Here is a 25,784-nt window from a genome sequence, read left to right as displayed (position 1 = left end):
TGACGGGCTGGAAAATTATTGGCGTCAATGAGAGTTTTGTGTGAGCTCAGATCGTGGGGTATGAGCCAAACTGTTTGCAGCTCCAAAAGTCTCAGAAAATTGTGGGTAAAACAGAAAATAACCAATGCTTAGCCTGTGACAAGTCTTTTTGTACAGTCCAGGTCCACCAGCATCTTCAGGGCTTTGGGCAGCTCCACGTCTTGCAGTGCTTCAGCATCACTGCTCCATCTGCACCTCTGCTGTGGGAATGACCTCCCTGCTGAGGCCTCAAATGCAATTCCACCAACTTCAGGAGCAAAAACACAGACATGTGAGGAACAGGATTACTTCTGCCAAACAGTATGGTCATTCAAATGATCCTGAGGGAGGCAGGACCTCCAGTGTCCAAGCTGGCACCACCTGGGGGCCTGGGTCCTGCTTTGTATTCATGGGGAAAGGCCCTGGCATCAGATGACACGCAGTTTGATCAGGACACCTATTTGTCTTAGGCAACCCCAGACCCTTCCCCCTCTGGGAATTGGCTCACCAAGGTCCCAGCTCTGCCATCCAGCCCTGAGTGTATTTTGGGATGTCAGAAACAGGAGCCAGATCCTGATTCTGGCTTCCTTCATTGTTCAGGTGCTTTACTCCTGCACAGATCCAGAGCTCCCAAAGCCAGGGACATCTTTTTGGGGCTGTAATACTCTGTTTCTGCCTGCTCTGCACAGAGAACGAGCACAAATACCCAGGTGACAGCTGAGGATCAGCCTTCTCTGCAGGAAAGCCAAAGGGACAAGGGTGCTCACTTCAAATACATGAACTCCCAACTCCTCAGGAGTCAGGCACATAGGGACTTTTATTAATCTGGCCTTTGGAATAGTCCCTTTGTTTGTTCCAAATCCCTAATAATATCACCAGTCCCTAATAAAAGGTCAGAAATCCCACACTCATCTGTCATCCTAACAGCATCCATTAAAGAGAATAAAGCACTCCTGAATCCAGCTCATGATGCTGTAAGAGAGGGCAGGAAACCCCCTGAACAAAAAGGACCCATTAAGAGGTGGAGTGGGACAGAAAAGGAAAAACATCCAGCCTGAAAATGATCTCTCCTATTTCCCCACGGCTACGTCAGTGGGGTGAGGCCTTTGGTGGAAATTACTCCCCTGTGGGGACACCATGAGATGCAAAACCTTCCCAGGGACACCCCTCCTTATGTGCTGTACATCTCTCCTGTCATGGAACAACCTGGAATAGCTTTTTGAAGACATCTCCCATTAAATGAGCTGCCTCCAAGGGATGGGGGGAATGACCAAGCACAGCTGAACTGGAGGAGTTTCCAACCCGGTGGAATATTCACAGATAGGAGAGGAAAAGCTGGATGACCCCAGGCCAGTGTTTGCAGAGTGTCAGTTAAGTAAACCAGGTGGAATAAAATCAGTTTATTCTGATTAACTTTTAGCCTCGGGCATGAATCTGTGCTACCACAAACCTGGAGGCTCCCCTGCCAAACCCTGGATGGAGCCTGAGCATGGCACGGAGCTGCTCTTCCCCTCTCCCAGCTCAGGCTGTGCCGCTGGACCTCAGCTCCAGGGCTGGAGGCTCCCAGGACAGAGCAGTTGGCAGCCAAGACCAGCCAGGGCTGCAGCTTTCGAGCCACGTTCCACAAACATCCCTGTTTTAGGAAAAACATCAGCAAAGAGCGGTCACGTGCTGCACTCCAGGAGCTCAAGGCGTGAGAAGGGCTTAAAAAAAAAGAAAGTCTATTCATTGAAGAAAAGCAATCCAGAAAAGGAACCAAAAAAGGAAGCAGACCCAATGCAGACCCCCCCAGAGAGCTGTGGGGCATCCTGAAGTGAAGAGTGGCTTTGGAGCATCACCCGGGCCCACACAGGCACCAGTGCCCACCTCTGGGATGGGTACAAGGGGCTGCTGGGGCTCTTGAGACCAGGGGTTCCCAGGATGGCTTTCCTGCAGCTATTCCCAGCCCTGTGCCCTCTGCAGCAGGCACAGGGAGCCCTGCTGAGGAACCCCAGCCTTCCCCTGGTACCAGTGCAATTATTTGCTAAAATGCCACAGGTTTTCCTGCTGCCAGGACGGAGCGAACCTGCAGCACATCTGAATCCCTTCTGTAACTCTGCCTAAAGCAGTCCCTTGACATCTCTGGACTTCTGCATTTTTCTGCATTAAAACTGACCCTCTGCAAGAGGCAGACTCCCCAGCATGGTGGCAGGTGAGGCTGGCGTGCTGGAAAAAGACATTTCACAGCATGGATTCGTGCTCAGAGCAAATCCAGAGACATGGAAAAGCTGGTGAGTGGAAGCAGGGATGCCCAGCCCCAGAGTGGAGGCATCATTCACCCACATGCCCAGGGTGGCACTGGCTGGGGAGGAGCAGGGAGCTCCCAGGCCCCTCCATTCCCAGCTCCTGTGCTCCTGGGTGGCAGCAGGGTGTCCCAGTGTCACCCAGCTGCAAACACAGCAGGGGCTGTGTGATACACAGAAGGGACAAAGTGATGCCTGGCTTCTGCATCTTCCATCTCTGCCAGCTCTCCAGCATTTATCACCCCCTGTAAAAGCACAGCTTTCCCTCTGCCCCAGACTCTTCTCATGAGGTCTTCACCAGAAAATCCTCTGGAACTGAGAAAAGAGGTGGAAGGGTCCAAAAGAAACACCAGATGTACCAAGCAGTGAAAACGAGCCCTGCCACTGTGCAAGAAGGCACAGGCTTGTATAATATGATATATACTGTACATACTGAGAGAAAGAATATACTTCTCACTGTAAAGTGTTTTACATGCTAACCATCAGGCATACACCAACTCAATGGATGCTGGCACTTTACATAAATATATGATGATGCAGTGCTATATGTAATAAAAATCTGGAGCCCAAAATATGGAAGCAATTCAAGAAAACAGATCTCACATTTTTGCCTTTGTTACAGTTTGATTCTGACATGCTCTGATTAAAATTCAACATCTGCATGCATTTAAAATTAAAATATATAGGTATTCATGTTCTCCTCCTTCCACAATGTTTTACTGCTGCCTTTTTCTTCTTAAATATTAAAAACATTACATTATTTTATTTCAGATGTCTCAATATATTACACATCACCCTTTCACCTCCGAGCTTTGGTTCAAATCCAGCTCTTCGCTGGGGAAATAGAAAACATCTGAAAATATTTAGTAGTCTCATCTCAGTGTCTAATCACAGTCTGCTCTGACATGACAAAACACAACAAACAAACTTGCTTGCCACAGATGAAAAATGTTTACACAAAAATACTCAGGAGTGTAAGAATGAATAAAGACATCTCTAACTGCATTAAAGGCCGTGTTGTTAAGTAATGAAAAATAGTTTTCAGATAATCCAAGCTGCACCTGCCCCTCAGGAAAGAAAAAAAAAAAATAAAAGGCAGGTGATTAAAGTCCTCACAGCCTAGCAGGTCCCAGCTGCATGTTTTTGTGTTATTCTAAAGCAGGAAGATGTGTCAGGCTACAGTGCAAATATTGTCCGTGGGCATCACGGTCTGGAGAGCCTGAGTACCTCGTGATTTAGGAATCTCAGAAGAGAACTTTATTGCAGGCAAATCCTCCTGGACTCAAATATATGTGCTTTAAGAGGAGTGAGAATAACTAAGCCTTTGTCTTTGCAGGGGAGTTGAGCTGTTTGGTGGGTGGTGGGGAGGGGGAGCAGCTGTCCCAGGAGGCTCCACTGGGGCTCTGCAGTGGGGCAGGGATGGCTTCAACAGGCAGGAGAAGGCACAGGAGGAAATCACTCACGGGAAGGTGCAGGGTCTGCCCCTTTTACCCACCTCAAACCCTGGGGTCAGTGGTGGGCCCCTCATGATGTGACATTGAGAGGTTGGAGCATGTCCAGGGAAGGGAATGGAGCTGGGGAAGGGTCTGGAGCACCAGGAGAGGCTGAGGGAGCTGGGCAGGGGCTGCAGAATCCCTGAGGGAGCTGGGAAGGAGCTGGAGAATCCCTGAGGGAGCTGGGCAGGGGCTGCAGAATCCCTGAGGAGCTGGGAAGGAGCTGCAGAATCCCTGAGGAGCTGGGAAGGAGCTGCAGAATCCCTGAGGAGCTGGGCAGGGGCTGCAGAATCCCTGAGGGAACTGGGAAGGGACTGGAGAATCCCTGATGAGCTGGGAACTCCTCCTCTTTATTTCTGTCCTCCACCTACTGACAGTTCTCACCCACCCTGCCTGCAGCATTCATTCCTAGACATGATCACACCCTGGCTGTTGTCAAGTTATACCCCACACAACTTTAGAGGAAGCAGTTCCAGAAACTATATCTAAACTGAAGTTTTTCAACCTGCAGGAGCTGACAGGGACCTACATGGGAAAAAAAAAGATTAAAATTCCTTGCCCTGTCCAGGAGTATCCTACAATATATTATTTTTTTTTCAGGAAGATACTGTAGTATTTCCTTCTGCAACAGCCAAATTAAATATGAATAAATGAACATGCTACAGTTTCACCGTATCCCCTTTAATGCAAAATAACATGTAGCCCTTAATTCAATAAATTAGAAAGTATATTTTTTCAAGGGGAAAAAATACCAGTGCAGCTAAGTCTTTGCAGATCTTGGCCTGTCTCCAGTACACAAAGGACAGGCCAAGAAGGGACATCCAATGGCCATGCTGCCTCCAGAAGTCAGGGCTCAGCTGAGGAAGAGCTCTGGGAGGAAAATTTGCTGCCCTGGGCACAGCTGAGCCAGGGGAGGTCCTGGACAATGCTGAATCCAATCTCGGCCCACTCCTGCTGCAGCACTGAGCTGCTTCCCTTTGCACATACCAGCCCTGGGTTTCTTGCCCTGATAATCATTTCCTTTCCATGTGACTTAGACAATACCCAGAGCATTTTCCATTTGGGCTTTCTCCACAGCACCCCTTGGTCTGGGGTTACATTTTATTGTCTCTGCTTCATTTTCCAGCTCTTTCCTTCTGCTGTTGTGTTTTCCTTTTGCCTCTTGATGAAATCCCTCTCTTTGCTCACCATATTTAAATTCAGCAATGACACACAGCCTTGTTCACACAACTTCACACCTCTCTGCCCTGTTACAAACCCAGCCCAAATTATTTCCCATTCCAAGATGTGAACACCGTTCCCATCAGCCATGTGTCCCTGCAAGGCAGCGTATTAGTAAATTATTTCTCCAGGCTCTTGATTGACATTGTTGAAAAGACACTTTTCATGCATGTCAGTCTTTGTGGGTGAAAATGCTTTTAACATGCTCCCAGGATTTACATGGGGGCTTCCCTGGGCTGCTGCTGCCAAGCTCAGATGCGGTTGGAGCATGTGGCATTCTTTGTCCTACTCTTATTACATTTTCCTTTTTATCCAGCCCTGCTACATATTTCATATTTTTCATATTTCTGCCCTGTGATGTAAAGAACAGCCATTTGCTCAATGTCCACTCCAGCATGAGCCTCTCAGATCCTGCTCCAACCGGACTTTCTTCTTCCTTTCTTTTTTAAAAAATTTTGTTTTCTTTTCATTATTTACCTCCTCTTTTAATATTTTAGGACCGAGCCCTTCGAAGAACTGAGCAGATGCCGCGTGTCTGCTGAGCCAGGGTAGGAGACCACACGTGCACTGGTGGGGAGGGACAAACCCAAGCACCACATGTTTGCTTCTTTGTGAGCAAAGAGATCAGGTCTCATTCCTGGCTCTGCGTGCAACAGTCCAGCCCCAGAGCCAGAGCTGAGATGTTTCCAGGATGTTTTCCCTCCTTTGCAGACACAGCCCTTGCTGCTCAAGCTCTTCCAGAGCTCCACACCATCCAAGACATTGCTGTACCAGTGACATCTCTGCAACCTCATTAAAGAAGCTGCACCAGCGTAATTGGGGACTGGAAGCCTCAGAGCCAGGCATGGGCAGGGGGAGCAGAGAGGGAAAACATCATTTCACTTATAAAAGAGTGCATTCAGAGCAGAAAACACTAGGAAAAAATGTCATGTTTCTCAGAAAAGCTATTGCATGCCTAAATGTTGGGTTTACAAGCCCAAACTCCATTTGAAAACAGCAAACTCAGGACTGGTTTCCCAAGAGTCATGTCCAGGAATGGAATTTTATGGATTAAATTAATCACCCAGCATTTGCTAGCTGGTTGTCCACTTTGCTTAAGAAGTTACTTCCTAAATAAAATGTAATCCCTTCACTCTGGATGAGGATCTGCCTTCAAACCACAGCACTACAGCTTTATTCCAGAGAGAAAGTCCCCAACATCCAGCCCCTCAACATCCATGCTCAACACCTTCCCCAGTGACTGCTCTGCCATGCTCTCATCCCTTTCCCCAGAGCACACCAGCAGGCTGCAAATATTAATGCAGACAGAGATCATGGTTGAAGCCCAAAAATACTAATTATTAACACTGATTATTAAACATAATTAGCAAATCATGGACCGGGAAGGAAAAATCATAATAACAGAAGTATTAAGACACAACACGTTTGAATTGAAATTGATCATCATCACCACCTGCCAGTGTCCAAAAATAATAAATAAAAAATCACCTGTTTCCTTGGCAGGCAGCAAATGGAGAGCTTTCCTAAATTTGCAGCATTGGAGTCCACACTGAAATTGTTCTGCTGACGGAAATCCAGCAAACTTCTCCGTCACTGCTGCGGGTAGAGGACAGGCCACCGATGGGAATAGTTTCATAATTCTTTTATTGGAAGCATCTGTAGAAACCATAAAAACAACAACTACAACAACAGCAACACAAAGCCATGTTTTCTCACTTCTTTCCGAGCAAGGAGGGTGCCAGAGCGATTCCCCGCCCTACCCCTGCACTGCATGGTGGTTTCCTTTGTTCATATTTCACTGCCTGGATCCAGCAGCAAGATTTATGGGCTGGTGCTGAGCTCGGGATGTGCACAGGACTGGTCTCTGGGGACCTGGGCTTGGCCCTGCAGAATGGGGGTGCAGAAAGGCTCCTGCCACTCCAGGGAGGGAGGAACTGGAGGGAGGTTATTCCGGGCCATATTCCAGCGCCTTCCACTGAGTAACAGCTCGCCAAAAGCTCGCCCAGCCCTGGTAGCTAATGAGACTCTTCACGGAGAAATGCTGTCACTCGGTGTCTGCGGGGTGTCGCACCCAAGGACACAATGCCTGGATCCAGCCCGATGTCCCCTGCGCTCCCTTCCGGTCTTGGTCCCCATCCCAGCACGGAGGAGCCCATTTATCCCAACGTCAGATGACTTCCCTGCAACAAAAGTGTTCCAGGAGCACTTGCCAGCCTGGCCAACAGCAGCATTTTAGTGCCTCCAGTTCTGCTGGGACCTGGAGTGGGGCTGAGCCGAGGGGATCCCAGCGGGGAAAAGGCTCAGAATGTTGGGAAGATGGTTGTGCAAGAGCAGGACATGAGATGCCAGGTGAACATCTTGGCTCAGACACTTTCCCAATGTGGTTTTTGATAGGTTACATCAGTTCTGAGCTGCCTTACCCCAGGCAAAGGGGGGATGTTGTATTTCTTGACACTTCACGCTGTCATACGGAGGAAAAAAGTCTCCTATTTGAGAAGGGTTGGAGGAAGAGGCCAGGAAAGCAAAGCGGAGAACAAGACAACAAACCAGCCAGCAGTAGAGCCACTCAGCAAAAGCAATGACCACACAGGGTTGAGTATAAATATATCCAGGGTCTGTCCAAATCCTATAGGAGCAGAGCTCCAACACCTCTGGGCAATGACAGGCCTGGGTCCTGTGTATGCAAAACAGGAGATCTATTTCTGCAGTCCTATGCATGTGTGTGTGTTTCTGTGGTGCATGTGCTCATGATAAACCAATAAAAGAAACCCGAGTGAAATACAGACTGGGAAAAACGTAACCTATGAAAGCCACACAGAATCTTTTCCCCCCCCATTTCTTGCTCTTTTTCAGTTTGTCTAAATATACCTCAGGGCTTTTTCTCTTGGTTTCAGCATGCTCTCTCATGGATAGTTTTCAATGTATGTTGAAGTCGCTGGCTGCTGGCAGCTCAGATTTTTGCACTGTGCGTCTCGGCTTTCTCTTCCATTAAGACAAAGTGCTGGCACTGCTCTTTGACCAAGCACATTGTTCATGGTATTGAGCAGCAATTTTCCATCTCTGACTGTCTTTGGGCTCACCCCAGGAGGAAGGGTGAGCCTGGCTTGTTAAGCTCTTGTTTCTCAGAGAGCAGCAACATCTGGAGCGTGGGGTGGGCTGCTGGCATGCCTCAGCGCAAAGGAATTTGGCGTGGGGTGAGGTCTGCCCAGCTCCAGAGGTGTCACTGCAGCCGGGGCTGGGGACAGAGAAATAAGGAAACCCCACATAAAGCAGCACATTTCGACCTGTGCTGGGCTGCTCTGAGGTTTTGTTTCCTCTGACAGGAGTCAGGAGGCCCAGGAACCATGTTGGTCTTGGGTTTTGTCACCCAAGGGTACATTTTGCTCTCCTGCTATGCAAGAGTTTGAAAACTTGTGTTGCCCTTGATGTCTAACTCCATGCACTACCAAAAACCAAGGCAGATGTAGAGGATGAACTCTGCTACTTGATTTCATTGAAGTTCCCTCTGAGGCACTCCTGAAAACCCATCCCAAATGGAGCGGTCCCCTGCAGACAGTGGTACAAAAACCACCTTTGGCTGAGGACAGGTAGCACTTGCTGTGCCCAGCAATGTGGGCATCACCCCTGCCTCTGCTGGATGTCACTTAGGTCCAGTTGAGATGACATGCCCTGGAACCAGCTGGTCTTTGGGACACAGGCCTCCAGGATCTACACACAAGACTCCCATATGTCACTCCTCCACAGCTTTTCACCAAAATCCTCCTTTTCCTAGTGCTCTTACACACCCCAGCTCTCGACTTTTCCTCCAGCTTTTCCCTCTCAATATTACTGGAGAGTCACATGGAAAAGAACCTTGTTGGGTGGGGCTTTCCAGTGCAGTGCTGAGGAACTTTAACTGAACCTCCCCTCAAAATGTTTATGCCTTTGGTCCCCACGTGTGTTTGCAATTGCACTTGCTGGAAAGAGCCCACCACCACCGTGGAGATAAAAGCCATCCAGCACGCGACTCCTAGAAGTTTATTTTGGCTGCCAAGCCAAATGTGGAGATAGTCTCCAGTTGGAAGTGTTGCCTCTGCAGCAGTGCAGAGCAGTAACAAGAGTGGAATTCGTCTGAAGCGTGCGCTGCACTCGCATGGCCATGGTGAATTAAGCAAAAATGTCAAACTCAGCCTGCAAGCAGCAGACACCCTGCATCACATTCCATGTTTGCACCACACAGCAGCCCGGCTATGGGGCACATTTCTTGATGATGTTCATGCTAATTTGGGTTTAAACCCAGAAGAGCCTGGGATGTTCCCTTCTCCACCTTTTCAACTACTGTGATGATGATTAAGGAAGGAGCGTTTCTAGTTAGAGCCTGTCATCACTCAGCTTTGGGAAGATGTGGAACACATTTCATCCAGTGAACCCCAACAGCTGGAGTACACCCACTCAGGGTATTCCTCCTTTGCTGCAACATTTATTTACTTAGAGCTGACTTCTCCAGAGATGTTTATCCTTGCAGAAATATTTGCAAACATCAGGAAATCAGTGTAAAAGCTTTCTGCCAAAATAATACCTCTGCCTGATTTTATTTTAAAGGCTTTAGACCTTCCTGTAATGTACACAGAAATGGTATTTACCTACAGATGACCAGGAGTTACAAAGACTACAGAGTTGAATGAACAGTAGCATTTTTTATCATCACAAATAAACTTCATTTCTCAAAGGAAGAACCATATTTTAAAGATTTGTGGTGCTCTTACTGTGTGTATTACTACACATGGACATAATCCTCAGGTGAAAAGTCCTCTTTGCCACTTTTGGATTTTTTTCTGTAGCATTTTTCCCTAGCATACCCCAACACCAAAAGACAAAAAATAAATAACCAAAGGAGAACCTTCCAGGAATTCTTCAAAACCCAACTTTTTCTTATATGATGACAATATGACTTTAAGGCAAAATGTTCTCAAGAGCTACAAAACTTAGAAATAGCTCCTCCATCAAATGCAGGTCTCTGGTTTGAAGCCTGGGGAGCTAGACCTGCTCTCAAGAAGTGTGAAGCTATTGATTTCCTCCTCTGTGCCAAACACTGTCAGTACCCCCAGCCCTTTGCCAGAGCACATCGCTACACACCAAGCAGGAAAGAAAACCAGGAGTGAAAACAAACCTGTCAACCCCTCTGGGCCTTTGGCTAGAGCTCCACAGGGTCAACAGAGGCCAAGACACAACTGTAAGATTAATTTCTCCCCACCTGCAAGAATTAGTCTGTTTATTTAAATCAGAACAAAAAAAATCCAACACCCTTACAAAACCTCTCAATGGTCACATATTGCAACACGCTCAAACCCTTTTAAAAACCAGCAGCTCCTGGTGCTCACAGATGGGCACATCCAGTCACAAACCCAGTTTATCCCAGCTTGGTGACACCTCAGGCAGTGTTGAAGCAATGTGTCTTCACCAGGAACTGCCCCTGGGGTGGTTTGCTCCCAGTTAACTCCAGTTAAAAGCTGTGCCTGAAGCACCTGACTGTGAACAATCGTTCCCAGCAAAATCTTGTGCAAGCAGAACAAAGAATTTTCTTCCTAATAAAAGCAAGACCTTCAAGATTGATGGAGCCAACAAGTTAATCAAGTTTCCTACTAAACAGGAAGTTGTGGGACTGTGGCAGGAGGAGAAAATCTGTGTTTTGGCTGGAGAAAGAGTGGAGAGAAATAATACAAATTAACCACTGGGGTTTGTTGTTTATTTGACAGGAAAATACCCTTCAAATGTACCAGTTTGGTTAATACCCAGTCTGATAAGACTTGCAATAAAATGAAAGCTGAACTTCAGAAAAGGGATGAGTGAAGCCACCACAGGCATGAGGACCATTGTAACTAAACCATGCTATTAATATTTTTTAGGACTGCTCCCACAATAGTTGTTATTACCACTAATTACAACTGCAGCAATACTTGCACTGCAGAAGTGTTTGGCTTTTCTGCCCTGGAGCAGGATCTCAGCGTGTTGCTCAAATGTGGAACAAAATTAATAGCTCTGAGCCACAGAAGAAGGTTTCTAATATATCACGTTCTTTTGCAGGAGCTTAAAAAGGAGAATAAACTCACTGCTGGTTCCATTCTTGTCCATATAAACCAGCTTCCACTTTCGAGGACTTGCACGTTTCCCTGTCATCTGATGGGCAATTAGTCCAGTGCATCTCACAATGGTGGCGACAGACCAAATCAAGAGGAGCAAAAAAGTACAGACAAAAATGCAATCATGTCATTACAGCAGAACATATGACCACATTTTGCTTCTAGCTACCAAGCAGTACTATGGGATGTGTGTATTCATGTGAAAATAAACCCAACCAGTCATTGAGATATATACAAAATGGATGATTCATGGTACTTGTGACACTGGAATTGCTCGACAAAGAGAGGGAAGAAAGCTGTTGATTGCCAGGCACCTCAAGAAAGACCACAGATACAGATAAATTTAATGTTATAGACACTGTGGACGTGCAAATTTCTGTCTGAAGACTAACAGACCGGCCTGTGAAAAGAAATGAAGAAAAACATGCTCTTTAGATTCAAAATAACTGGGGAAAGTTGCACATCCACCAATTGAAAAAGGGTGAGAGTCACTGAGTCAATATGCAGCACTCAAAGGTCCTAATGAGCAAAACACCCTTTCTAGCCTTGATCCTTTGAAACAGTAAATGGCAGAGAAGACCACAAAGAAAACACATAGATCACAGCCCAGCTATGGTCCTTCAGCTCTTTGGGATTTATCTTTCTCAAAATAAGCAGCATTATTGAACCCTCAGTACACTGGGCGACTTGAAAGTGTAAGTATTTGTTGGATCAAAGTATGCATTACTTCAAAAGCATGAAATGCTTAGATATTGAAGGCCATAAATCTTCCTCTGTAAAATACATGCATATATAATTTATATGATAAGCTTAATACTGAGATTTTTAGCTTGGCTTCCATCAGACATGAGATGCAGGCAATTATGTTCCCTTAAGAGCAAGTCCGTATGTCCCCTCTCAGTCCCAAAGAAAATAACTTTGGAGCCCACTAGCCAATTTCAACCAATTTTGGCAGAGGGATGGAGGTCTTGAGGGTATGAAGTTCCCATATGCTTTGTGCCCCTAGGTGGCCAGGTAGGAGTGGCAGACTCACTGGCCAGTGCCTTGAAGGAATGGCACCAGTATGGACACCACCATTTTGGGGACATCAGAGAACCCAGAGAGACCTCGGAAATCTTCAAATAGATGTGTGAGAAAATTCACATCTCATTAGGCAAGTCAGAGCACAAGACTTGAGGACGTCCTGCTGTTGAAACCACCAATGTCTCCTTCTCCTTTGGTCCCAACAGCAGCTTTGGTACCTTCAGAGCACCTTCACATCCCAACTCCCCACTCACTGCAGTTGTGTCTTTCCATTTAATGGGAGCCCCATTGCATTTTTATGGCTCAGCTCTCTGCTCATAACTGGGGCTATCTCCGAACATATGGAAACAATTCATTTTCTTTGTCATCGTTTGGATCTGAAACTCGGGCACTCTGAAATGTAACTATACATGAATTTCCCTGAACTAATTACATAATATTTATCCTATTTTCTTTAAAGTAATACTCGCTAGCTAAGAAATGAAGAACTGCATTGCTTATAATAAACTCTGCATGCTACATTGTAATCTAAACTGTACAGTTATATATGGTGAAGAACTAAAAGGTTTGAGTTATTCCCCTTGGCAAACATTTTTTTAAGGATTGCTTAAATAAGCAGTACAGAAACCAGATGTCATTTGGTAAGAGTATCTGAATGACCAAAAATTTGCTGTCTGGGTACTTTTTTTTAAACTTTATAAAAACATGAGAAATTCTTTGGATTTATATCATATTTAGCAGCTGTGAAACAGTGCAAACATCTGTTTGTACCTATAGGGAGCTGACCTACAGGGTCCTCATCTCTTAATCACCAAGCAACAAGCCAGTCTCATATACATAGTTTATTGTTTTCTTTTCAGCTGCCTCCTGCACTTCAAAGTTTTTATACTCTCATGTTCCATTATCACGGTGAGAGGGACTGTCCATTCATTACAAGCCCAGATCTGTGCAGTAACTGATCAAAAATGGCCATAAAGCACTGTGGACACAGAATTGCCCTCAAACACAGCCATAAGAAACTCCGAGTGTGTCATAAAAATTGTTCCTTCCCTTTTCCCCCCTCCATTATTCATTGTTGGTCGGCTGCTGTGGGGTTTTATTTAAATGTAAAGGCTGAAAGAAAAGAAGATGAAAAGCAACAGAAGACTCTTTTAGTAGCCAATCCTACTGTGGGAAGAGGGGTTGACAAGAGAACTCCATGAGGTCTCATCTACCCTCTTTTTCTAGGTTTCCACAATTGTCAGTTATTGTAAGAAAAGACTGCTATCTTCTACAGCTATGGAGCACCCCAATGACTCCAAAAGAAGGAAAATAAGGTAACTTTAGGGGATATCCCCTTCCAAAGAGGCTCTAGTGCAAATTCCCAGCACAAAGCCGAAGGAGGATCCCATCCTCTGTCAGGAGTTCTAATGTAAAGCAGGGCATGGAGGGAAAATGAAATTTATTGGAGAAGATTTTGTTGCCCTGTTCATTACCACAACACACATTCACACCCCATCCTTTAGTGATTTAGCCAGGAGCAAAATTTTTCAGCCTCCAAGATAATCTTTTCCCCCTAATGTAATATTGACCCTGGGACCTTGATTTTTATACAGTGAGAGAAGAGTGCAAACAGTGTGGAAGAAAAGATTTGTGGTCCTTGGACATGAGAGTGGAATCAGCACTCCCAGATATACTATGAGAGCTTAAGCTACACTCTGAACTAAGGCTGAAAACAAATGGGAAACACTGTATGATTCCATCCCATTACAGTACAAATAAATCATTTGTGGAAATCTAAAACAAATGGCCCCAGCTCAGCTCTATGGATGATCCAAATGCAAAAAAGCTGCTAATTCTAAAAGGCAGATGCAAGTAACCAATTAAGAATGCAGAAAAAAAAAAAATAAGGAGTGTAACTTGTTTAGCAGGAAGATGTTAAGGCCACAGAAGTGGGTCTTCCAATCACCTTTTTTGGTATTCCTGAGCAAACATTCTTTTTTGCTTACGTTAATATGGAATGTATTATGACAACGTTCTTATGGATATCCATGCCTTTTGTCTATCAGTACTTGCAGATACATTCAAAACAGCTGCAAATATTTTTTAAATTATGTAAAAGTCCCAAACACTTTGAAAAGAATATTAATATCCCTTTAAAACAGCAGTGTATTATATTAAATTAAGGGTAGGAATTTAGAGAACAAAAAAAATGTTGTTAGCATTAACATTTTCACTGCTTTCAAATGCAGTCGCCTCAGATAAGACTTAGAACTATTTTGGTAAAATTTAGAAGCATTACGGTGTTTGCACATTTAGATGACAAAGCACATAATCACACATACAGGTTACAAGGAAAGGTTTGTCTTCTCAAAGCTCAGCTGGTTTTTAACAACTATTTGAAAAAATACAGAATTTTTTCTACATATCACCTCTCCCTAACTTTGCTTTGCTTCAATCTGGAGATCATCATAGCTACAGTCCCATTCCCAGTGCCCATGGAGATATTATTTCTCTTATTTCTTCCTCACTCTTTGTCTCTGAAGCCATAATGAAATAAAAAAAAAATGAAATGAAATTAAATTAAATTAAATGAAAAAATAAAATAAAATAAAATAAAATAAAATAAAATAAAATAAAATAAAATAAAATAAAATAAAATAAAATAAAATAAAATAAAGTACTTTGGAGGGGTTTTCAGGAGGGATCTGGAAAGGGGAGGTATCATTTCTTGCAATGAACCCCTCAACCATCTTCCATCTTCCCACATCCATAACACAGCTGGTAGCAGGCAGGGAAGTTATGGGACATGAGCAGCTCTATCTGTCACATCCACAAAACTCCTGAGGAAGGAAAAACACAAATTAGTGTTTTTCCCTGGCCATGGGAGCAATGCCACATCAACAGAGGCATTGACACCCTCAAAAGATCACTGCAGAAGCACCACAGAAAGTGCAGAATGGGAGAGGTCTGCACTCATCCCACCCTCCCACACTGCATTTTTGGGGAACATCTGCTCTGCAAAGGCAGGAGGATTCGTGTCTTGACTCAGAATCCAGCAAAAAAGAGAAGAGACAGTGCAAGAGCACCCAGGGGAGCTGAAACACCACGCTCTGAAATGCACCAAAGCATGCATATGGAGAAGTGGCTGTAGCTTGGAAATGCATTTCCTGGCTCGTGGGTCAGCCACTACTTTTAATTTTAATTTTAACTTTAATTTTAAGGGACACCCATTTCACAACCTGGACACAGTACAGGCTGCTTGAGCAAGGGCTTTCCACCACTTCTTCTGGCTGTTTCTTTTCCCATGGACTGCAGTTTCATGTCCTTTGGCCAGGTGTGTGCAGCTCCACTTTCTCCTTCCCTAATGATATACCAAATAACAGGGAGGATGAGCAAAGGAGAGAAGAATAAAAGAGGAATAAAGCTGATTCCACGTGCTAACTCCATTGCCGGGTACTTGTAGGCTGTGGTTACTTTCTTTGGTTTTGATTTTTTGTTGGTTTGGGTTTTGGGTTTTTTTAGGATTAAACAGCTAATGAATACAGATCTCATTTCCCATAAATATCATTTTATCTGTCATCTCACTCAAAGAATGATCAATAGTTAGTGCACGAGACTTTACAATACAACAAAATAAGTTCTGCATTTACTTTTCTTGAGATATCTTGGAATCCTCCACCTCATTTTGGTCTTACCTAAAATACCAGTTATGTCTCCCAAAAACCAACCAGTGCCTTGGTTACACACAGATGGATCCCTTCAAAACTTCTGGAAACATGACCTAGACCTAAATAATACCTACATCCTAGGTTGCTCTAAGCCTCATCCAGCCTGGCCTTGGACATTTCCAGGGATGGGGCATCCACAACTTTTTTGGGCAACCTCTTCCAGTGCCTCAGTGTTAACCCAGACAAAATTAGCAACATTAAACTATCAAATGGTTCTTCTCAGTGATCAAATATCAAATCAATAAAAAAAAAAATCTCAATTTTTATCTGTAAATTTTTAACTATTAAAAAATCTACTTGGCTCCTGCTCTTCTTCTTCAGACAGAGGCAAAGCAACACATTCAATGCAGTATTATTTTTGCTTTTCACCTTTACCTTCCACCTCATGGGTGGCACTTATCAAATCTGCTTTTGCACCTGTGCCTAATTTAAAGGTTATAGTTCATCCATTAACCCTGCTAACACCACCCAAGAGACTGAGCAGCAATATTAACTTAGTGGTACCTGGAACTCTGCTCTAAAACCTCAATTTAAAAATTTTAAAAGTTTTCTAAGCAACGTTTATAAATATATCTATGTAATTATATCTATAATTAATACCTATTACATGTTATGTTTTATATATTATCTACTATATATATTATAATTTATATAATACAACAGATATATATCTTGGCATAGAGGCACAATTTTTGATGCCACAAACTCTTGCCCTGGGTTTCCCTTCATGTGTATAAAAACATTATTAGGATGCTTTTTGTGTGGCATCCTTCGAAGCTCCTTGAGTCACCACCCTCGCAGAAGTGGCTGAAATTTGCTGTGTCTGCGTGTGGAAACAGCTCTGCTATCTCTGCCTGTGGTTACCTGGACATTCCGATGGACAATTTTTGGATTATAATTCCACTACCCACTCAGCTACCAAATCTTGCAACCTGTCCCTGCCAAGAAAACTCCAGGAGAAATAAAATCCCCTGAAAAACTTGCTCACAATGCTCCAGCTCAGAGCTTGGCAGCTGCCTTCCAAAATTAAATTATTAAAGTAATGCTAATGAGACATTCATCCCCTTCACCTTTTTCCTTAAAATAAATATGCAGGGCTCTGCATTACAGGTGCATGCAAAATTGCTTAAATAGACATCTTGGAAGCACAGGAAATAAAAACAAAGGACACTCTGGCAGAAAGTTCTCAAAATACTTGAAAACGTAACTGAATAAATAACTCTTGTTTTTGGACTGAAATCTGCAAACCTTAGCAGATGTGTCCAAGCTAAACCAAATATCCAGGGAACTGGATCTCCTTTCTGATGAGAAATAATGAAGAGCACTGCACTGGCAAGGAGACAGGCTGGAAGGACCTGCTGGTCTTTTCCAGCTCCCACTTCCGTGATAGCCTGGAGTTATCCTTAGGCATTGGCTGGATCCATCAATGGAGTTCCTCATTGTGGGCCCAGGCCCCAGGGCTGCCAAACCTACACCCAGATTGAACTGGAAGCATTCAAGCATTCATGGAGTGAATAGGATTATTGGATACTCACAGGCCAGCACGTGCCCCTGTCTTTGTGGGAGTGGAAGCACTGGAAAGATCATGGAATATTAGCAGAGGGTAAAAGTCCACTCAAGAAGAGGAAAAAATATGGGAGCCACTTTTGTTTTTTTTTAATATTTAAGAAATGCCACCACGGAGGTGTCAACTTAAATTATTAGGGAAAATACTAAGGCAAATAAAGAAATGGCATTCCACAGACCTGCATGGAGGTGTAAAGGGGATATTTTCAGTGGGGCTTTTTTTCAGGTCCTGCTCTAACAGTACCTGCCATTGTATTTGCAGGGCAGGGTGTCAAATCTGCTTACAGGATTTTTAGCTGCTCTACTTTGCAATCCTTTCTGCTGCAGGGCCCTGCTCCTCCGAAGGTGAAGCCCACAGCAAAACCCTTCTCCCCAACAACAATGGCAGCAGGAGCAGGCCCCAAGTTTGTAAATATTAACTTCTTTCGAATGACAGATTATTTACTCTCTGCTCTTCGAACCACCCAGGCCAAATGGACGTGGGCCAAGTTTGTTAACAATAGCTCTTGGCTGGGACACGCCGTAGCAAAGGTTAAATCCTGTTTGCCTTATTCCAGTGTGGAGTCCCACTGCTGGCTTAGGGAGGGCAGCAGGCTTGGACACCGGGACCTGCCCTCGGTTTTGCAGGATGCAGAGAGCCCTGAGTGACCCACAGGCACTGAGCTGGAGCCTCCAAGCAGCAAGACCCACCAAGATGAGGGGCTGAAACCCAGCCAGAGGGGGTTTGTAACCATTGAGGAGAGCCTTTGCTGCCACAACACTCAGGCGCGTCCATCTGGGCCTTCTCGCAGTTGTAGTGGGCCTGGTGGGGATCTCAGTGAGAAAGGAGATTACGAAATCACAGAATGGTTTGGGCTGGAAGAGACCCTTAAGTCCATCTCATTCCACCCCCTGCCATGGGCAGGGACATCTTCCACTATCCCAGATTGCTCCAAGCCCTGTCCAACCTGGCCTGGAACACCTCCAGGGATGGGACAGCCACAGCTGCTCTGGACACCCTGTGCCAGGGCCTGCCCACCCTCACAGCCACCAAGACATTCCTGCCTGTCCTGTGTGAATTAATGAGACACCCCTCTTTGCAAGGTCAGCTCTTGCCTCCTTATTGATCAATCATGGAACACCAAGCAGAGGAAAGCAGCTGCCATTTGGCCACAAGTCTCCAAATCCACACCAAGAAACAAGCACTGTCTGGCAAGATGGACACCCCAAAACAGCCTCAGCACAGACACAGGAGTCGCCTTTCCCAGAAGAATCCCGTTTCCATGCAGCAAGGTAGGAACAGCAGCGGCTGACCCACTTTGCACCCTTCCTCATTCTGTGTATGACTCTCCTCTTCCTCCTCCCAGCTGGTGCCAGGGGTGCAAAACACACTGATCCACGAGGGCACAGGGTGTGCTTTGCCCGGCGTGACCCGCACAGATGGCTCGCAAAGGAAGCGCTTGCACAGCAGAGCCAAGTGGCCACAGGCTCATCCAGAGACATTCCTCCCCTGATTAGGAAGGCTGGGAGGGAGCCAGGGGTGGATCTCCTTCCTGTGGCTGCAGCCATTCCTGCCACGACTTGGATCACACCTCTCGGAGACACTCTCGGGTCGGGCACGGGAAGTTCACGGCGGCAAAGGCGCTGGCAGGGAAGGGGGAAGAGCACGGGGATGGAGGGGAAGTTCACTGGGGTTCAGCCAAAGCTGGGTCTGGAAGAACAGAGTCTGATAAAAAGGAGAGAGGAATTGCAGTGGACATGACCCCCAGGGACTCCTCATCCCTTCTCTGGTCAGAGCAAGGTGCTGGACACATCAAGAATGAGGAGCACAGCTCCAAGAAACCCACAGCTTAGAGAGGTTTGAAGAAATGCAGGTACAGACCTACCACCACACCTCACCTGGGTGAAAATCAGAATCTCCAGGTCAGAGGATGATATTTCTCACCTCTTCTGGCATCCCCAATGCAAACTGTCCTGCTGAACTTGGACAGGTTTGCTGTGCTGCACACACTGTGTGCTCCACAGCACAGGAAAGACTAAACAAATCTCTCCAGGCAGCCAGGGTCAAGCCATACCATTTTTATCCCCGAAGCCAAGGAGGAGAAATTGCACTTCCTAGCAGGGAAAACAACGACGCAGCAAAACAAAAAAAAAAAAAAACAAGGGAAGCATTACTCAAATTATCTCCACAGCGAGTGGAGGGATGGGAGTCCAGAGAACAAAGAGATCAGATGACCAGATGGGACAGATCAAGCTGACCACAAAGTCTCTGTCCAACATTTTTTGACAACTGCTAGAGCCATATGTTCATGAGGATTGTTGAATAACTAGGAAGGGTGTGTGGACTCAGAGTGAGCCCAATTGCACTTGGAGCTGTGTGTGTAGGGTGTGAGCCAGGGAACCTTTGGTGTGTGACCCAGATCCCAGCCCTGCACCCTCAGAAGGAAAAGGGGCTGGTAGATCATTTAGCTCACCTCATGACGGGCTCTGACCAGCCCTTCTCGTGTGTTTCCTGGTGTTTGGTCCATCTCTAATGAGCCATGCTCTGGGGGGAATTCTTAGGTCATTTATTTTGCATCACGTCTGCGAGGAGAGGTAGCAAGACTATGGCTAATTAGGAAAGCAGACAGATAGCACCAAACAAAGCCAAGGACAGAGGGGTCGTGTCTGGGGTGCACGAGGGCTGGGAGTGACCCTTTCTGCCAGCTGCCCCATGGACATGAACATCAGCACTCCTGAAGGGCAGGAGCTGCACACCCCAAACGGCCTGTCCTGCCCTTTGGGCGACGTCCCCATAAAAAACACACTTTCCTCATTTATTTTGTCAGCTGCTCCTTTTGATTACTTAGCACATTCCAAGGAGTGCGAGGAAATTCGATGGATGACGTCCTGCAAAGCAAAGGTGACAGTTTTCAGGAGTGAGAAGTAATGGCAGATACCCCTCCTAGGGATGTGCAGGGACATTCAGCCCTTCCCTGAGGCAGTTTGTCACCCACTAATGAGTGGGTCTGCTACACACAGCAAATTCAGGGCACAAAACCAACCAGCCACCATGGCAGGCAATAGTTTTTCCCTCTAAAATTGAAGTGGAGAGAGAATTTAACCACATAATATTACTTAATTTTCACCCTGAGATGAGTGACCAAGGGACCATTTCCCATTGTAATATTCCAAACTGCCCCTGGTCTTTGACAGAGCCTTGGAGTCCTTCTAGAACCAGAATGACATTAATAACTTCCAGCAAAAAAAGGTAAAACAAGTGTCAAAAAGCATCAAACATGGGCAGAGGTGCGCTCCTGCAAAACACCTGCTGGACACACTCAAGCTGCACCAGAGCAGCACCAAGACCCCTCTTGCACCCTTTCCCCCAAAGCCCACATAATCCCAGACCATTCCCTGGATCCCCACATGATGCACAATTTTCTTTCATCTCCAAGAGCCCAGACTGCTCCTCCATCAGCAGATCCAGCCTGTGCTCTGTGCTTTGTTATAACTCCCCAAAACTCCTGACCAGAGAAGGAAACACTGCAGCTTATTTCTCACCCTAAGGGTCTGCAGGTGCTTTGGGATGGTGCTGCAGGAATTCATATCCCAGAGGCTGCTCTTAGGCAGTGGTGGTGGTGTGCTTGGGTGGTGAGGACACTGAGAAAGGTGGCCAAAAGCTCAGCAGATGTCCATGGACCACGGTCCTGGTGCCACAATCACCCAAGTCTCCTGCACACTGTGAAAAGTGAGTCCAGAGGACTCAAATCCCAAAGATGATCAGAGGGTGGAATGCCTCTCCTGCAAGGAAAAGCTGAGGGAATTGAGATTGTTCAGCCTGGACAAAAGGAAGTTCCAGGGTGAGCTTTTTGTGGCACTTCAGTACATGAAGGAGCTACAAGAGACACTGGGAGGGAGTTTGGACAAGGGTCTGTAGTGACAGGACACAGGGAATGGCTTCCCACTGACAGAGGGCAGGGTTAGATGGGATATTGGGGAGAAATTCATCCCTGTGAGGGTGGGGAGGCCCTGGTACAAAGTGCCCAAAGAAGCTGTGGCTGCCTCATCCCTGAAAGTGTTCAGGGAGAGGTTGGATGGGGCTTGGAACGATCTGGTCTATAGAAGGTGTCTCTGCCCTCAGCAGGTGAGATGATCTTTAAGGTCCCTTACCTTAACCATCCTGGGATTTTAGGATTCTGCGAAGGAGAAAAAGGGAAAACTCTGAGAACTCACAGAGAAAACGCTGTGAACAGAAGAGTTCATAGTGTGACTCCACCAGCCTGGAGTGAGGGACAGCAGCACAGCCAAGAACTCCATGGGCAGGGAGTTTCCCATCACTGTGACGGGAGCGCTCCCCTTTGCCAGGACAGCACATCCCCTCCACAGGGGCTGCACCACGAGGGGAGCCCACCCCTCCTCTGTGCCCAGCAGCACTAGCAAGGGGCTGGCTGCCCTTCCCCATGCTCGATATCCCCACCCCCCTATCCAGTGACATTTCCTGGGCAGATGGAAGCAAGGACCAGGTTAGGAAATGCGGCACGAGCGTGTTTGCTGGCGGGTAATGTAAACAGGGCTGTGGGACACTGTGAGTGCTGCCAGGCTTTGATCAGAGCCAGTTGGATGGCCAGGCTCTCCCCAGGGCCATGGTCCTGCTCTGCTGCCCCATCCCTGCAGGGGCCTCGTCCTTCTGCTGGCAGAGAGAGGAAGCTCTCGTGGCTTTGCGTCTCACACCGGCAATTTTGGGATGCAGGAGGAATAATTTGGGTTATTCCCCACCAGCAGCTGGAGGAAGATTACTCCCTGTTTTTGGACCTGAGTTTCCCAAGGGGAAAATGGTGCCTTGGGTTTAGGGAATTTTGTGGGCATTTGAGCTCTAATGTAGCTCACTTATGGTTTTTGTCCACCAGCAGAGCCAGGGAGCTGGAGTAAGATCTTCCTGTTGTCTGAGCTGCTCATGGCTGAGCCTTTTCCCCCTAAATCACTTCACGTCACCCAGTGAAATGCTCCAGGTTACATAAAATAGGAATCTGGGGAGTGTAGCACTTTCTACACTCGCTGGGTCTGGATCACCGCAGGGATGTGGTTCATGGCCCACCTGCAGATGGTTTCTCACCCAGCAAGGGGCAGCAGGGACATCACATCTCACCCCACATCCCACCCAGCTGCTGCTCACCCTGTCAGGAATGCTGCTCCATTGTCCCTCTGGATCTGCAGAGCCTGATCCTGGCCACCACGCAGCTCCTGGGATGTGAGCACTGAGGGAGGGGAGGGGATGTAGCTGCAGCTGCAGGGACATCCTGCCCATGTGCCAACGAGAAATCTTACAAGTAGTCATTTCTCACATCAAGTTTTCCAGAATTCTCATATTTTCCTCCCTGCTACCTTAAGATCAGTTTTACCTCACTGTTTTTTCTATTTATTACTCAAAGTTTATGTCTTTCACCTGTTATAAAGCAACAAAAGCCTTAGGAGAGACAGAGTGAATAAATTGGCTTTTTTTGGTAGAGATTTTGTCCACAACTGTGTAATTCCTGTGTTATGGTTGGGAGAAAAGTGTCCAAGGCTGGGAAACACCAGCATTTTGTGCAGCAGCCTTTTTGAAAGTAGTAACAGCTCAATGAAGTGGTTAGGAGTTTACAAGGGCTTGGAAAAAATTACCTCCTTTTAGAAAGTGTTAATTATATGACTAATTAAATAGAGAGGAGGTTGAAACACTCTCCTAGTCATAACCTGTGTGCTCCTTGCCCGCTCCTTGCGTGACAGAGAAAACAGGGAATGGATCCTGTTTGGCCTTCATGGCAGGAAGTGGCTACTAAACCAGCCCTAACTTCTAATTTATTTACCTGGGAAGCCGTAGGGAACTGTTTTAAAATTGACCAACGTTTCTGCTACTTAAAAAAAAAACCCCAAACCCACCAGCCATTCAGTAAAAACACATTTGGAACAGCCTGAGTTTTAAGTAAGAGATATAAAAGGCCACTTTGTTTATGTTTTTCAGCAATGGTATGCTGGCTTCTTTTTTTCCTAAATGACGGCGAAGAAAAAAAACATTATGTTAAATCTCTTATCTCCACACAAAGTGGTTGCAGCTATCATAAAACACACACATTGTGTCATTTCAAAACACAAATGGGCTCACGGTCAAACATTCTTCAGATTACCTCCTCTTTTCTTTTTCCTTTATAATTCTGTGGGCATTAATAAAAGTTCAGCATATTCAAGTGGGGTGCTTTGTTCCTCCAGTGAGGGATTAATCACATCCTTCTGGAGAAGCACAAAGAAACCACAGGGTCAGGACTGAGCTGCAGTTGCTGCAAAGCCCTCCATGATGCCCAGTGCTGTGGCACCAACCTGCCCCTGATCCCATGGGCTTGTATAGTGACAAAAAGTGGTGGGAATGGGGCTATGATACAGGAATCAGCAAAATCCCTGGTCCAGAGCTCTCTCTGAGTGCAGGCAGCTCATTTAACCTCCCTGTGCCCAGCAGAATAAGTTAGAGTCTCTTTCCATGGGGGATTTAATTTCCATGCAGTGTGACTATATCTCAAACACTTCAGACCTGGAACCTGAGGACAAAACTGAATTTTTGGACGGTCCCAGGTTGATCTGAGCTCACCAGGCTGCCACAGGGAGCTGGCTGGAAGGACAGGCACTTTCACCCACTGCCAAACCCAGGCTGGCACATCTGGCCAGCTGCCACCCACCTGGGCAGGTCCCACTGTTTGAGGGCAGAGCTGAAATCCCTGAGCCAGCTCCAAGGAGAGAGCCCCAACACGGGGGCAGCTCAGCCAAAAAAACAGCCTCTAAATATAACAAAAACTGGGAGGTGGAAAGCAAACAGTGCCTGCTGAGGTGTGCTGTGCCTCAGAAGGGCACGTGGGAGAGGTGGTGGCACAGCTGGAGACTGCCCTGCTCCACTGAATGTGCTGCTGGTCAAGAGGAAAACTCTGCCAGCACAGCCAAAATTATATTTTTGGTACAAAAAAAGGATGTTTTGGCAAAGCTCAGGACTTCTGATGCTGGTGGAGCTGTTGGGTACCTGCTGCCCACCTGAGCAAAGAGAGGGGTGTCCCGTTTTCCTGGAGCATCCAGAGCCCCTCCAGGACATTTCCATTGGAGAGGTTTTGCACCCCAGAGCCCTCCTCTGTCCCAAACTCCCTCCCAGTGCTGCTGTTTGAACCTGTTTGACTCAGAGGTTCCCGTGGTGCCTGCTGGTTTCACTTCCCACATCCTGCCCCATTTCAAGGTGAATCAGACAGAGATGTTTGAGTCATGTTTGAAGGTGCTGAACCCAAGGCATCACGCTGAGGTGGCCCAAAATTACAGGTGGGTTTTCCAGCCCTCAGTCATGAGTATTTCCACCTCCTCCCAGTCCTCTGCCCTCTTTGTTGCTTTGAAAGGCTTGTGGCTGCAGGCAGCTGAGAAGAGGACGTTGTGCAGGGACATGGCAGCGGGTATTCCTGGGGGAAGTGGCAGTGCCACCAGGCTGGAACTCCTCCCTTTGAGCAGATGCAGGTCATTGATATTTGTCTGGGTGAAGCAGCCACGAGGTGTTCCAGCCTGTGAGGAGGCAAGGGAGAACCTTCTACTTCCACACACCTGGAGCTTTTTACTCCACAGTGACCCTTCAGCCTCCACCATTTACAAATGGCACCTCTAAAGATGCTTCCAAATAAGCAACTAATAAAGGAGCAAGCAGGAGGACTGACAAAAGCTTGGATGCGAAAGAGGCACTGGATTTTTGAAAATGAGGAACCAGAGGAACAGAGATGATCAGAGTTTGTCCTGAGCAGTGGCACCTAGCCAGGACACCTGACCAGCCACCACCAGCATGGCCAGGCAGCTGGGGCCACTAAAATCTGTGCTGTCACAACATCCCAGTGTCACCAGAGCAGAAGAAGCCTGGGGCTGTGGAGATCCTGAGAATTGTGGACCCAAATCCAGCAGAAACCAAGATTTGCAGATGGTTTGAACCCCAGCATTGACCTGCATCCTCAGGGTTGTGTTTTGCTGTGATAGTTTGGTGAGCCTGGAGGTCTGGTACCACCACAGGGACACCTGAGGATCGGAGATGACCAAACCACACTTGGCCTGGGGAGAGGTTCCCTCCTCCTACAGCAATGGGAATTTAGAGGAATCACAGAATCTCAGGATGAGCTGAGCTGGAAGGGACCCACAAGGATCATGGAATCCAACTCCTGCCCTGCACAGGACCATCCCCAAGAGTCATAACCTGTGTCTGAGAGCATTGTTCAAACACCCCTGGAGCTCTGTCAGGCTGGGGCTGTGGCCACTTCTCTGGGGAGCCTCTTCAGTGCCCCATCACCCTCTGGGGGGAGAAGCCATCCCTAATTCCCAGCCTGGACCTCCCCTGACATTCCAGGCCATTCC

The sequence above is a fragment of the Melospiza georgiana genome, chromosome 6 (assembly GCF_028018845.1).
Source record: "Melospiza georgiana isolate bMelGeo1 chromosome 6, bMelGeo1.pri, whole genome shotgun sequence".
Taxonomy (NCBI): domain Eukaryota; kingdom Metazoa; phylum Chordata; class Aves; order Passeriformes; family Passerellidae; genus Melospiza; species Melospiza georgiana.
This window is presented reverse-complemented; position numbering follows the sequence as displayed.